The sequence below is a fragment of the Schistocerca piceifrons genome, chromosome X, assembly GCF_021461385.2.
Source record: "Schistocerca piceifrons isolate TAMUIC-IGC-003096 chromosome X, iqSchPice1.1, whole genome shotgun sequence".
In the NCBI taxonomy this organism is placed as follows: Eukaryota; Metazoa; Arthropoda; class Insecta; order Orthoptera; family Acrididae; genus Schistocerca; species Schistocerca piceifrons.
In genome coordinates this window covers 116,732,776-116,746,089 of record NC_060149.1, presented here as the reverse complement: position 1 = coordinate 116,746,089, position 13,314 = coordinate 116,732,776, and the positions used below count along the sequence as shown (strand labels likewise).

The following is a 13,314-nucleotide window of genomic DNA, read 5'->3' as shown; positions in this document are numbered from 1 at the left end:
GGTTCTCCAGGCAAGTTTTATAGGTCCTCTGCTGTTTCTGATCTATGTAAACGATTTTAGAGACAACATGCACAGCCTTCTTACACTTTTTGCTGATGATGTTGCCGTTTACCTCCAAGTATTGTCATCAGAAGATAGATGTGAATTACAAAATGATTTAGACAAGATATAGGTGTGGTGCCAAAAGTTGCAATTTAAGCTGAACGATAAAAGGTGTGAGGACCTACACATGAGTAGTAAAAAGAATCCGTTAAATTTAGGCTACACGATAAATAATATAAATTTTAATGTCGTCGATCCAACTAACTATCTATTGTAAGACGTCGTGGTCTCCTGACCTTCATTGCTTACATATTCCGCCCTCACAAACATATTCCGTACATCAAGACGTTTCATTCGAACCCAAACTCGATAAGATAGTCAATGTTGTATGAATTCATGTAAACGATGTGCAAGTAACTAATAAATTGCAAGTGCGCACCGTGGTTGAAATACTCGAGGCTGGCGTACACACATACATTCCAGACACGACAGTCACAGGAGCTTTTAGTTAGAGAGAGGCAACCGCACGCCAGGAGGCTGGTCCCAACCCATCTACGTCGGCCGGTGTCTGCCCGTAGAGCAGACAGCGTTTGCCCGAGTGAAAGGACGACCCGTGTTCGGCATAAAAGCAAATTCCGCTTCATTGTTTGGAAGCGGCCCGCCTACGCATTCTTTGCACATAGCACGCAGTTTCAGAGATTTTCAAAGGGAGACAGCAAACGCCAAACGCCGATACTACAGATTTCCGGGTTGGTCGCCTTAAACGGAACGTCATTCTCCCGTTTTAGAAGAGCAACGCTGATTGGCAGACAATATTTCTGACGCCTTGAGCTGAAGGAGTAATGGAAGAGACCGAAAGATATACCCCTTCACGTCTGGCGTGGAGAGGGGCCGTTCCGTTTTCGCTCTTGGAGCGAGAACACGTAACGAGAGCATGCGTGCTCGTACGTGTACTCAAAGAGCGAGGAACAAGTCTCTCCTCAGTACTTCACTGGGAGAGCACCTCTGTCGAGAGCGAATCAAAGTGCGACTCCATATTGAGTCCTTGCGATTAAGCATTCTTCTCTGTGTTCGCCGCTACACTTATTGTGCCGTGTGAATGGAGAGAGTTATAGTTAAACGCCTGCGAGCGAATTTTTGAGTGGCATCGCGGTGGACTGGTTATCTGACAGGTGTACCACGCCAATAGTTAGACTAGGGGCGAATAGGAGTCCTTGACTTCATCAAGGCATAGGGAGAGTTTGATTGGCGAAGGTCAATCCAGATAGAACGAGAGTTATCTTATTTGTCAGCAGCGAGTGGCGCAGACAGCAGTCATCACAGCTTACGGTATTGTGCACTACAGCTCTTGCGAGCCCCATATTTCCTCCACGACAGTACACTTCACTGCATTTCACACGCGACAGCCTCGACCGTACCTAGCAACATTCTAACTGATAATTATTCAAGTTGAGTAGGCGCGGTTCTCAGCCATTCTGCCAAGTCAATCACAATCTTAAACTTTGTATAGAAATTTCATTAACGAATCCTATCCTTAAGAGATAACTTCACATTCCAAAAAGAACCCGGAAATAACGTGTTAAGTTCATAACTAAAAGAGCCATTGTGATTTCTCAGAATTTAGCAAAATAAATAATAATTTCGTTAGTTTCATGATTTTCTTACACTAACTAGCACTACTCCAGTACCCAAGTATCCCACCAGTTACGAAAGAAATTTTGTGAATTTTTGTGTCATTTCCTTACAGTGGACGACTCCAGAAGATATTTATTGCTGAAAGCTTTTCAGGCATTTCTCTTTAGAATGTTAGGAGCGTCTGTCTGACTTCTGTAGTAGTGTGGGGGTGGAAATTGCATCTTGCAGGAGCCACAGGGTAAAGGGCACATCTCAGATCAATCCCACACGCTCACACTATGGATTGTAATTACTAACATCTTAAACAGCAACCATCACATAGAAAATGTTACGGGCAATACAAACCAAAATTTCGTTTTATTGGCAGAAGACTTAGAAGATGTAAAAAATCTAATAAAGAGACTGCCTATGCTACGCCTGCTGAGCCGTATGGGATGCTTACCAGATAAGATTGACGGTGGACATTTAAAAAGTCCAAAGGAGGGCATCTCGTATTGTATTATCGCGAAATAGGGGAAAGAGTGACACGGATACGATTCGCGAGTTAGGGCGACAATTATTAAAACAAAGCACTTTTCGTTGCGCCGCGATCTTTCTACAAAGTATCGTTCACCATCTTTCTCTTCCGAAAGCGAAAATGTTTTGATGTCCCCGATTTACACAGGGAGGTATGACCATAATATTAAATAAGAGAAATCACAGCTTGCACGGCAAGATTTAGGTGTTCATTTTCCCCATGTGCTCTTCGAGAGTGGACCGGTCGAGATAGAATCTGAAAGTGGTTCTCTGAACCCTCTGCCAAGCACCTGGATCAGAAGTGAACAGAAGTGATGTAAATGTAGGTATAGAAGATATGGTGCTATTACTAGGAATCAGTAGCAGACCCTGTATACCCCATCACTACCGAAGAGTTGCAAACAAAGCGGCCACTCGGAGATCGGACAGCGAAAATAAATGTTGGGTTTTGGTTTGTGGTTACTCACAACCCGTACTCGTACACACATTGTGTAATGCATGTATGTCCGAAGAAACAATGCATCGTTCCTCTTAAAAACACAGGAACTGCAATATCGCTTCTGTAACACAGATAACTTCGCACTGCACATGGAAATATTTCAGTACAATCACAGAAAAGAAAGATAAGACACATTTTCAAACAGAAGCCTTACTCTGCTTGTCATTAATAGGAAACTACGAACATATTAAATAAATACTATCCCTGAAAAGGTGACTGTCCTTATAAAAGTGACCGAGCGGTTCTAGGCGCTACAGTCTGGAACCGCGCGATCGCTACGGTCGCAGGTTCGAATCCTGCCTCGGGCATGGATGTGTGTGATGTCCTTAGGTTAGTTAGATTTAAGTAGTTCTAAGTTCTAGGGGACCGATGACCTCAGCAGTTAAGTCTCATAGTTCTCAGAGCCATTTGAACCATTTTTGTCCTTATAAAAACATCCTAAAAACATTATGTATTTACTTTTCACTGTTTCATTTTCTTGCAAAAGAAGACACTTTATAGTTATTGATTGTTGATTAGCAGTAGATCACTTACGCGTTATGGATTTAATTGACTGCAGCAAATTGTTAATAACATGCTAGCTTAAATAAAGTGCCATTCACTAGATGCGCTTATTGCTACGATACATAATGTACGTGTTGCAACTGCAATCAGCTCTGATGGATTCTTTTCAGGGGAACTCCATTGTTTCAAGTCGTCATGATCATCGTTGGGATGCATTAAACTGGAAGATATACTCAATCTGCTGTGTAGGATTTTCTATTCTTCTAGTCCCTCAGAGGGTCTTTATTTCTGGGTAACGATGGCTCAGCACTTGGAGATTTAATGTTAGTTAGCTAAAGAGAGAGAAGTAATACAACAATGATGTGGAAAGCATGAAGGCATACCCGGGAAGAAATGTGTTTTATGTGAGGAAACATTATACTAATAACATTTCTGTATAGCTGTAATACACTATGTACTAACTATACAAAAATGATTACGTGCAAGGTTTCATGGTGTACCTGAATAACTTACACTCACTTGCTGCATAGAGCTGAAAAGTTTCTGCTTTTAATTTATGTTAACCATAGTGAGACTACGAAAAGACGGTCAAAGGAATGTAGCAATATAATTCTTGGAAGTAATTACAGCCTTCTCATGTAGAAAAGGCAGGACTCGATTTTTAATTCCTCGGAAAGTTACGTCCAAGTTTTGATCTGAATCGAGGAAAGTATGTGCAAGGCTCCTTATAAAACAAATTTTGACCATACAAAACGAGCAAGTGCAATGTTCGTTTCTTTCTTTCAGTTCTTAGAGTAAATGATCGTTGAATTTGGTCATTGTGCACAATGATAATACCGTCACAATGACAACAAGAAGCTCAGGTGTACACCAGGTTGCATTTATTACTAGTTTGTAGCCTAAAAGTTGTAGGAAAATGTAAAGGATCTTGAAATCTATGTCAAGACTGAGATTAACAGATAATTATTTGCTCAAATAACTGACGAAAACCACAGCAAAAATTAAGACACGATAAAGTTCTCTAAAACTCAAATAAAATTAAACAGTGTGGGGAAGTAGAAAACCGTACAGACGTCTCTATGGAGCAAGTACTATAAGATCTGCCTCATCTGGGGAGCTCGTGAAATCAGAATCAATGAGACAACAAGTTGCGAATAAATATAACAAAATTAAGCAACACCAGTTGTGTGGCAAAATTAGTGACGAACTGCTCAGAATGTGGATTGCGCTACTGCAATTGCGAAACTTACATTTCTCCTAAATCAGCAAACATTACACCCATCACTAACAAAAGGCAGCTGGGAAATGGGAGATCCTCACGCAAGCAGCGCTTTGATGACCATGTAACATAGATCTCGCTCCAATACTCCCTACTTTCAAAAACATTCTACATGGGGAGACCAATGAATGCTGTTGACAATGTGATGTACAAGAGTATCACTTATTTCATGAGAAAATAGGGAAACGCTACAGAACTTCCCACTCTTGGCGTACAAAACGCACCATAAGAAATAGTAGGTTGGTACTGGGATGGAGCAGTGTCTCATCGATTAGTCGGCTTCTTCGCGCCTAGCACGGTGGCAGGGCGACTCAATTCGATTGAGTACATCAAATTTTGGAGCGTAAGTAACGCATCTTCCCGCGCTGGCCGGCAGGCGTTTCGGTGTCTCGTCCTTTGATGTCCAAACAGAATAGGTAACAATGTCGTGATCAGTTATTCTCTGGGGATGGCACTGGCGACACGCCGCCTTTTGCTCACGCCTGGGGGAGGCTCTGTCTCTGCTAACAGAAGCACAAAGCCGGCCACAGCCTCACTTCCGCAAAAACAGCCCGGCTCCCAGGGAACCTTCTGCCTTCCTAATGAGATTCACTGATCGCCTGGTGTCAACAAAGGGGACGCAGAGATCACACGGGCAGAGAACCTTCCCAGCGAGAAAAAGCTAAGCTTTCCTCTTAGAAAATGTTCCCAATACACCCTAAATACGTAAAATTAACCTCAAAATGTTGGCAAAAATGAAACAATATCACACAGTGATATGTGACAGTAATGTCGCACCTTGTACCTCCTGTTAAAGATTTATTTCTGTTATATACATCAATTATGCTAGTTAATTACAAATTATCCTTTCCTTGTACCAAAATGAAACAGCTCTTGTAGCTGCAGTAATTAAATTTACCTCACACTCATTATCATTGACACTGTAGAGTTACTGAAGTTTGTGAAACCAGAGAAGAACTAACTGGACTTCTGGTTCTTTTCGCCTTCCAATTCATCTGTGTCCTGAATGAGATTTTCACTCTGCAGCGGAGTGTGCGCTGATATGAAACTTCCTGGCAGATTAAAACTGCGTGCCCGACCGAGACTCGAACTCGGGACCTTTGCCTTTCGTGGGCAAGTGCTCTACCATCTGAGCTACCGAAGCACGACTCACGCCCGGTACTCACAGCTTTACTTCTGCCAGTATCCGTCTCCTACCTTCCAAACTTTACAGAAGCTCTCCTGCGAACCTTGCAGAACTAGCACTCCCAGGCTGTGGCTAAGCCATGTCTCCGCAGTATCCTTTCTTTCAGGAGTGCTAGTTCTGCAAGGTTCGCAGGAGAGCTTCTGTAAAGTTTGGAAGGTAGGAGACGGATACTGGCAGAAGTAAGGCTGTGAGTACCGGGCGTGAGTCGTGCATGGGTAGCTCAGTTGGTAGAGCACTTGCCCGCGAAAGGCAAAGGTCCCGAGTTCGAGTCTCGGTCGGGCACACAGTTGTAATCTGCCAGGAAGTTTCATCTGTGACCTATTTAAATGGTTTCAGGATATCCACTATTCTTCCTGCAATCTCATTATCATATCATTGCAACCTGCAAGCATAATTATTTTCTGCCAGCACAGCAGCAACTTAGTTATACAGAGGTTGTAAGGATTCTAGCTCAGTGTACAATCTGTACCAATGAGTGCTGATGTCTTGTTTCAAAGATATGCAGAGACCACTTTTCTTCATGTACCATACCCACATTTGAAACTGGTTATTGTTTTTGTAATGTTCGGGACGTAATTTAACAAGAATCAGTCTTTATCGAAAGAGTAGCAAAGTGCTCTATTTATACAATGAGCAGCACAAGGAACTCTTTCGTGATTTTCCAAAGCTTTCATTATATTGGCATCGTCGGCCGAGACAAAAATGAAACATTATACGACATACCTGGCGAAATGTTTCACACAGCCATTCTCTCTTGACTCTTCTATTTCTTTCATAAAACTTATTATTCCTTTTAACGTCCTGGAATTTAGTTGTAAATATAATATTATGCAACGAAATTCATATTGCTGTTATAGGGGTTTAGTGTTTCATTGTGATGGATCCATTTCGGCTAGATTGTCATCTTCGGACCATCTGCGAAAGTTACATAATATTTGTAATTTATTTTATTATAATGTTGGTTATCGTATTTTCAGATATACAAATTTTGTGGTTTCGTCCATATATCATCTGTGGTCGTTGTCCCTCTGCATTCTATTACAGCGTGATGTAGATTTAATACTCTTATGTTATAAGCTGTTTTGTGTTTTTCTGCTGTTAATCGTCCTGTCTCTTAATTTTTGTAATTTGACGTTTTATCGTCATATTTGACAGACTGACAGTTTTGACGGTTTGCCAAATATGCTGTATGGTTACAGCTGCTATGGTGTGTTGATGTTATAATTTAGGGCTGCATGTATATGATCTTTGTAATTGATGTGTCAATGGGCAGTTGTTTGTGTTATCCGTTATCTTTGGTTAGGAATTCAATAAAATTATGTACGAAATATTTATGTTTTAAATCCGCCATAATGCGCATCTAGACCTGTTAAATCTTGATCTAGTTCTTCGAACTCTTCACCAGAAGTAGTACTAAAAGGTCTTCATATCTTCAGCACACACTGGAACACACTTTGCTGCTATACGTATTTTTAACACTGCCGGTAAACCTGAAGGACCTGTGTCTATGTGAGATTTCTTACAACCGTGTTTCTGTAAATGATTCGTTCCCAACTAGGAAAAGAATAATGTAGGGAAGTTTATGCACGATACGTACCCAGCAGACTTGCTGTTTTCGTCTACAAGCAACAGAAATTTATACCATATTTCACTTTTCAGACCCTCCGCTTTGTCAAGGGGTATTCATTGGTTTCAGTCTTACTTCTTACTGCACTGGCTATCTCACGCTGCCTTATTACAGACATATACGAATGATAAGCCTGTGCTGGATGAAGTGCACGGATAAATACACATTTATAGTCTTTGGAGTCAACCATCGCCTAAGACTGGGTCATGACTTACGCTCGACCAAAGTAACTGGTGCAAGCAGCCTATCCAGTTAGGCTGTGCACGTCCCAACTCGCCCTTCGTGCTCATTTACTCGGTCATGTAGGGCTCTGCTGCAGATCAATTACAAATTTTAAGTGGGATCACTATCTGCTTGTGCCTCCATGATCCAAAACGAATCTCATCTGTCATTTAGAGGTAATCTCTGATAATTTAATTACTTACAGTTTATCGACAACGAATGTTGCAAGGCGTTTCTGCCTCGAAATATTGTTGACAGATATTCATAGAAATACCTGTCTATGGATTACGGTTGCAATAAATCATTTTCCTACTGTATGATTCCGACCTCGTGTCAGGAAAATGCATTAATGCCGTGGTACTCGGCTCAGACGTGACCTGTAAGAGTCACGGTAGTGGAGATATTTTTATCACTGGAACCTTCTCTCACCTACCGGTAACTTTTAATAGGTATCCCCACCCAGCCGAAACTGTTGATAGACACGTGCAATGGTGCTCATAAGAGTGGGCACTTACCCTCACCCCTCCCTCCAATCCAGACTAGAAGGTTTTTCATTACAGAATTCTCATACATTTCTAGAAGTGAGAGGATAACCATTAATTCTCTGGGGTATAATAAGTTTTTTGTGTCACCTATGACATTTAGTTCTTCAGGCATAACACGTCTCGAAAGTGAGGCATTCATTTATTTCAAAAATAGTAATTTCAGATAGTCTTGCCTCCCCCCCCCCTTTACCTCCCCCCCCTCCCCACTATAGAAAAATTTGTGATTCCTGCGGACGGCCGTGGGTATCTGAACCATACATTGACATTGCATTCTTTTCTTGTTTTCAGAGAACTAACAGACCAGTCTGAAGTGCTAAATGTAACAATGTAAAAATGCAGATATCGTTGGCACTGTTAGCTGGGATATCCAACGGAGTGGTTTCAGAAGCTTGTCGGAAAGGCTGCCTTTCCTTGGGGATATGTGAGAGTTGTGTCGTATGTGTATTTATAGAGTGTAGGTGAGTGGAAGACATACGTGTTTAGTATGGAGTTTGTATTGTATGATGGCGATGCTGAGAGAAGTGAGAGGGTCAAACCTGGTACAGGCAAAATAGCCTTCGACGAACGAATCACCATCAAATATGTCACATGCCCTCAATTTGTGAGACACAGCGGACAGGTTTGGAATTTAATCCAGAACATTGGCTCAAAGACTGGTGCACAGTGAATTTACGCCACCACGCTTTTTCCCTCACCAGCCAAGTACACGTAGTGAAAATTTCGTTTACCACCAGGATTCGAACCGGCTTACCTCCAACTGATCTGCATGCAACCCACGTAACGCAACTGTCTTGCAGGTTTCTGGTATCTTTTGGGTACAGTCGTTAGACTATGTGAAATGGTTATGACAAATGAACGCTAGAGAACACTGATCTGTATGGCAATAACTCCAGAAGTAAATTATTACCACGATACTACAGATGTCAGCGAACACCTTACTAGAGATGTGACGTCCTTAACGCTTTTAAACTGAAATTCATTACCATACATGACATTTCTAAAATGTTACAACTCTCATTAGTATCTGAGAGAAATAATGCCCTTAACTCAACCAGAAGCGCACACTTTCCGCTTTTAACCTGCCAATGCTTGACTGTTAGCCACGCAGCCAAACTGCCGCACATTAGCAGCAGAAAGGGCAGGCTGCTTTACTCCCACCCAAGGCAAGCTGTGCCAACCCTAGCAGGCTACAGGAGTCTTGCCTGCCTGCCCGTCTTCCCTCTGTGCTACGCTGTGTACCAGATTATTCAATATGCTTTCACTGTGGTTTTATAGTTAGGACTCGGAAGTTGATGAAAGTACCCGAGTATCACAAGACGAGGCTCAGTGAAATACATATTCACTTTGTGTCATTGTAGGCCAGAAAACACTAGAGTTTATTTGCCCTTTTTTCATTTCGGCGTGTTTCGGGGTGATTTATTTACTTCGGTATGAATGGAACTCTCTACAGTTTCACCCTCTTTCGACTAGTACTGGCTATTCTCAGTTCGAATCATCATCAGGTGACCTCTAATGCATGGTTTCTGTAGAAATGAGGACCATCTCTGAAAGTCGAGATCCTTTGCACCTAAGATCCTGAAGATGTCTATTATACTTCAATGCCAACTAAAGTAAGCTTTTGGAAGTCTAGTTGCTGTAACCTTAGTGTGTTCGAGCCAGATTGACACCGGTTACACCAATTTTAATTACCTTTTGCAGGATGTATATTTCGGGTTCGCTGCAGCATTCATTCTAAGTAGCCGAGATAGTTCATTCTGAATTCCCCAAATGCGTTTTAGCAAACACGAATTTCGTTTTTCATATTATGCTAATCTAAAAAGTACATGTGCGAAAGAAAAAGCTTTTCTTTCCTACTAAGCTTTTTTCGCACTATGTTCCATACCACAGGATGTAGTTTGTAATAGCCACCGAGCCACAGTTTTTTCCTATTTCAGTCAACGTTTGCCCTAAAGTTAGAAAGTCCATATACTGCTAATGTGCCTCAAGTCCTTAGCACACATCTCCACACACTTGTCAACCATTAAGTATTAGTCCTCTTTCAAAATATTTACGGAGTGAGGAAAAAAATGGTCAGATTTGCAATCATGTCGCGATATATTCGAGGTTCCTAATGAGTGTTTAGTAAGTTTTATACAATTTGCATTGCGAGAGACCTGTTGATTCATTTGAAGCCGCCTCATAAATACACAGCTTTTCCCTACTGGACTTGCGTTCTATTTCGTGAGTGGTATATATTCCACAATTCTTAATTTCCCCTCAACCTCCTTTAAATCTGGTATGTTCATTTTGCTGCTTCTACCGTTGTAATAAATGAGCTGCAGTGAAGACTCCTACGTCCGCAGCTCGTGGTCGTACGGTAGCGTTCTCGCTTCCCGCGCCCGGGTTCCCGGGTTCGATTCCCGGCGGGGTCAGGGATTTTCTCTGCCTCGTGATGACTGGGTGTTGTGTGATGTCCTTAGGTTACTTAGGTTTAAGTAGTTCTAAGTTCTAGGGGACTGATGACCATAGATGTTATGTCCCATAGTGCTCAGAGCCATTTGAACCATTTTTTTGAAGACTCCTACGCAAACTTCTACTTGGATAGCCACGTTTGATTGACAGCGCAACCTGTTGTTAGGTGTAGCGGGCTGAACGGGTCCCTTGGATCTTGCCAGGCTAGCGGAAACCCAAGCTGGCCTGCTTTGACCACCGTGCTCCAGTACACATGTACTCTTGTGTCTTCGTTGCGGCAGGTTGGGCTGCTTTAATAGATGTAAGGGCAGGCAGCCTGGAAGGAAAATTTGTGAGCCTCTGAACTCAACCACATAAATTATTCCGTAATCCTTTCCCAAAACTACGTTATTTTGCGAATAAGATATTTTTCAAGAATATCTGGGCTCCCTAAGTTCTATGATAATTCGATGTATTCTTCCTCTCTAAAGGGTTTTCCAACGACGTATTAACCGTAGTTTGCATAAACTAGTTAATGAACTAACCAGTTAGAAAGCAGTGATTAAAAACGTCAAGTGCTCTATGGAAACCTCACCATGAACAACGTATACTAGTATTTTCACTGTATTCATGATGGTCCGTGGATCTTGTTAGCTAACACAAGGTGACATCAAAAATCATGAGCAGCTAATTGTGTATATTTTTGAACTTTAAAAGTCATTACCAACTCTTTTTTTTGTGGATATAGATACAAACCCAGTATCTATGGACAATGCCAACTGAGCAAAGATTTCGGGTCTGAGCGAGAATCGAAAACAGTACTGATCTTCATTGCTGACTAAGCGTAAAGAGATACAGATCATTTTTCACAAAATACCATGCTGGCCGCTGTGGCTGAGCGGTTCTAGGCGCTTCAGTCCGGAACCGCGCTGCTGCTACGGTCGCAGGTTCGAATCCTGCCTCGGGCATGGATGTGTGTGATGTCCTTAGGTTAGTTAGGTTTAAGTAGTTCTAAGTCTAGAGGACAGATGACCTCAGATGTTCAGTCCCATAGTGCTTAGAGCCATTTGAACCATCACTAATATCAGTTAGTAAATCTGAACTTGAAATTACATCTACATCTACATGGATACTCTGCAAATCACATTTAAGTGCCTGGCAGAGGGTTCAACGAACCACTTTCACAATGGCTCTCTATTATTACAATCTCGTACACCGCGCGCGGAAAAAACGAACACCTATATCTTTCCGTGCGAGCTCTGATATCCCTCATTTTATTATGATGACTGAAATATGTGTACTGGACTGGGACTCCTATCCTGTAACTGTTGTCAAAAAAAAAAAAAAAATGGTTCAAATGGCTCTGAGCATTATGGGACTTAGCATCTGAGGTCATCAGTCCCCTAGAACTTAGAACTACTTAAACCTAACTAACCTAAGGATATCACACACATCCATGCCCGAGGCAGGATTCGAACCTGCGGCCGTAGCGGTCGCGCGGATCCAGACTGAAGCGCCTAGAACCGCTCGGCTACAACGGCCGGCGAACTATTGTCACTGTTAACTAATCATAAGATAGGTTAAATAAGGTAATAAACTAGAAATTAACTAAAACCCCGTCAGAAGAGGCCTTAAGAACCGAGTGGTACCGACCGACCGCCGTTTCACCCTCCGGACGTAGGCATCAGTGGATGCGAATATGAAGGTGCATGTAGTCAGAGCACCACTCTCCCGGCTGTTGTCACTGTTGTCAGCTTGCGAGACCGGAGGTGCTACTTCTCAATCAAGTAGCTGATCAATTAGCCTCACAAGGGCTGTGTGCATCCCACAACAGCGCTTTGCAGATCCGGACGATGACGCATCGAAGTGCTAGCCAAACCCAACATCGCTTAATTTCGGTGATCTGAAGAGAACCAATGATACCACTGCGGCAAGGCTATTGGCAACAAACTTGAAATGACGTGACGTAAAGTTTTGTGTTAGACGGGGATTCTAACCCAGCACCTAATAGAATTGTTAACAAAGCACAATCAGGTGTTAGATACTGTTACTGTTTCAGCTGCAGCGCAATGTTCGAACGTGCAATGACGAGATGCCTTCCCATGATTGGAACCTGGCACCTACCGTTGTTGCTTTCTAGAGAAAATGGACTGTTAAATATAGTTTCCTTTCACCATTAGCGAGATGTGTGAATGTTTGAACTAGAAATAACATAATTAAGAGTTCACTGATTACTGGGAATAGAACGCCTCACGTATCGTCATTGTTTACACTCGAAGAGACGTTAACTATCGAATTCTTTTTCACCAGTCGTTAGTAGTGACACGTATGAACTCGAATTGAGGGGACGTTCTGTGTCTTACTGTGGTTCGAAACCGTTCCATATCGTTACAGTTGATAACGACCGAAAAGACGTTAAAAATCGAAATTATTTTCCATCAGCAGTTAGGTGTACTCATGCTAGAATTTGGAAACGCATGATGAAAATTTTTGTCCTGGATTGGGATTCGAACCCAGATTCACACCTTACGTGGAAACATTGAGGAGTTTGGAATCTGACAGGGCAAGGAATTGATGGAACTATATCATTTTGAAGGGATCAAATGCTGCGAATGGGAAGATCCAAGTTCGAATCACTGTCCAGAACCGATACACTCAGCAGCTCAGGCTCAAATAAAAATGGAATATCTGACCTGTGACGTTGCATGGCGTCTGATTCATTACCCAAATTAAAATTGCAAGTGAAGAAAGATTGCTAGTGACAGAGTTTCTACACGCTGACACTTTCGCTGTTTTTGTGGCCAAACCTAACATCTAGTCGGTAGCGAA

General features: G+C 42.1%; 1 protein-coding gene across 1 annotated transcript in view; it reads right to left on the bottom strand.

Moving 5' to 3' along the window:
• The window catches only part of LOC124722964, a 355,252-nt gene that overhangs the window by 273,370 nt on the left and 68,568 nt on the right, over nucleotides 1-13,314 (bottom strand). The window lies entirely within an intron of this gene.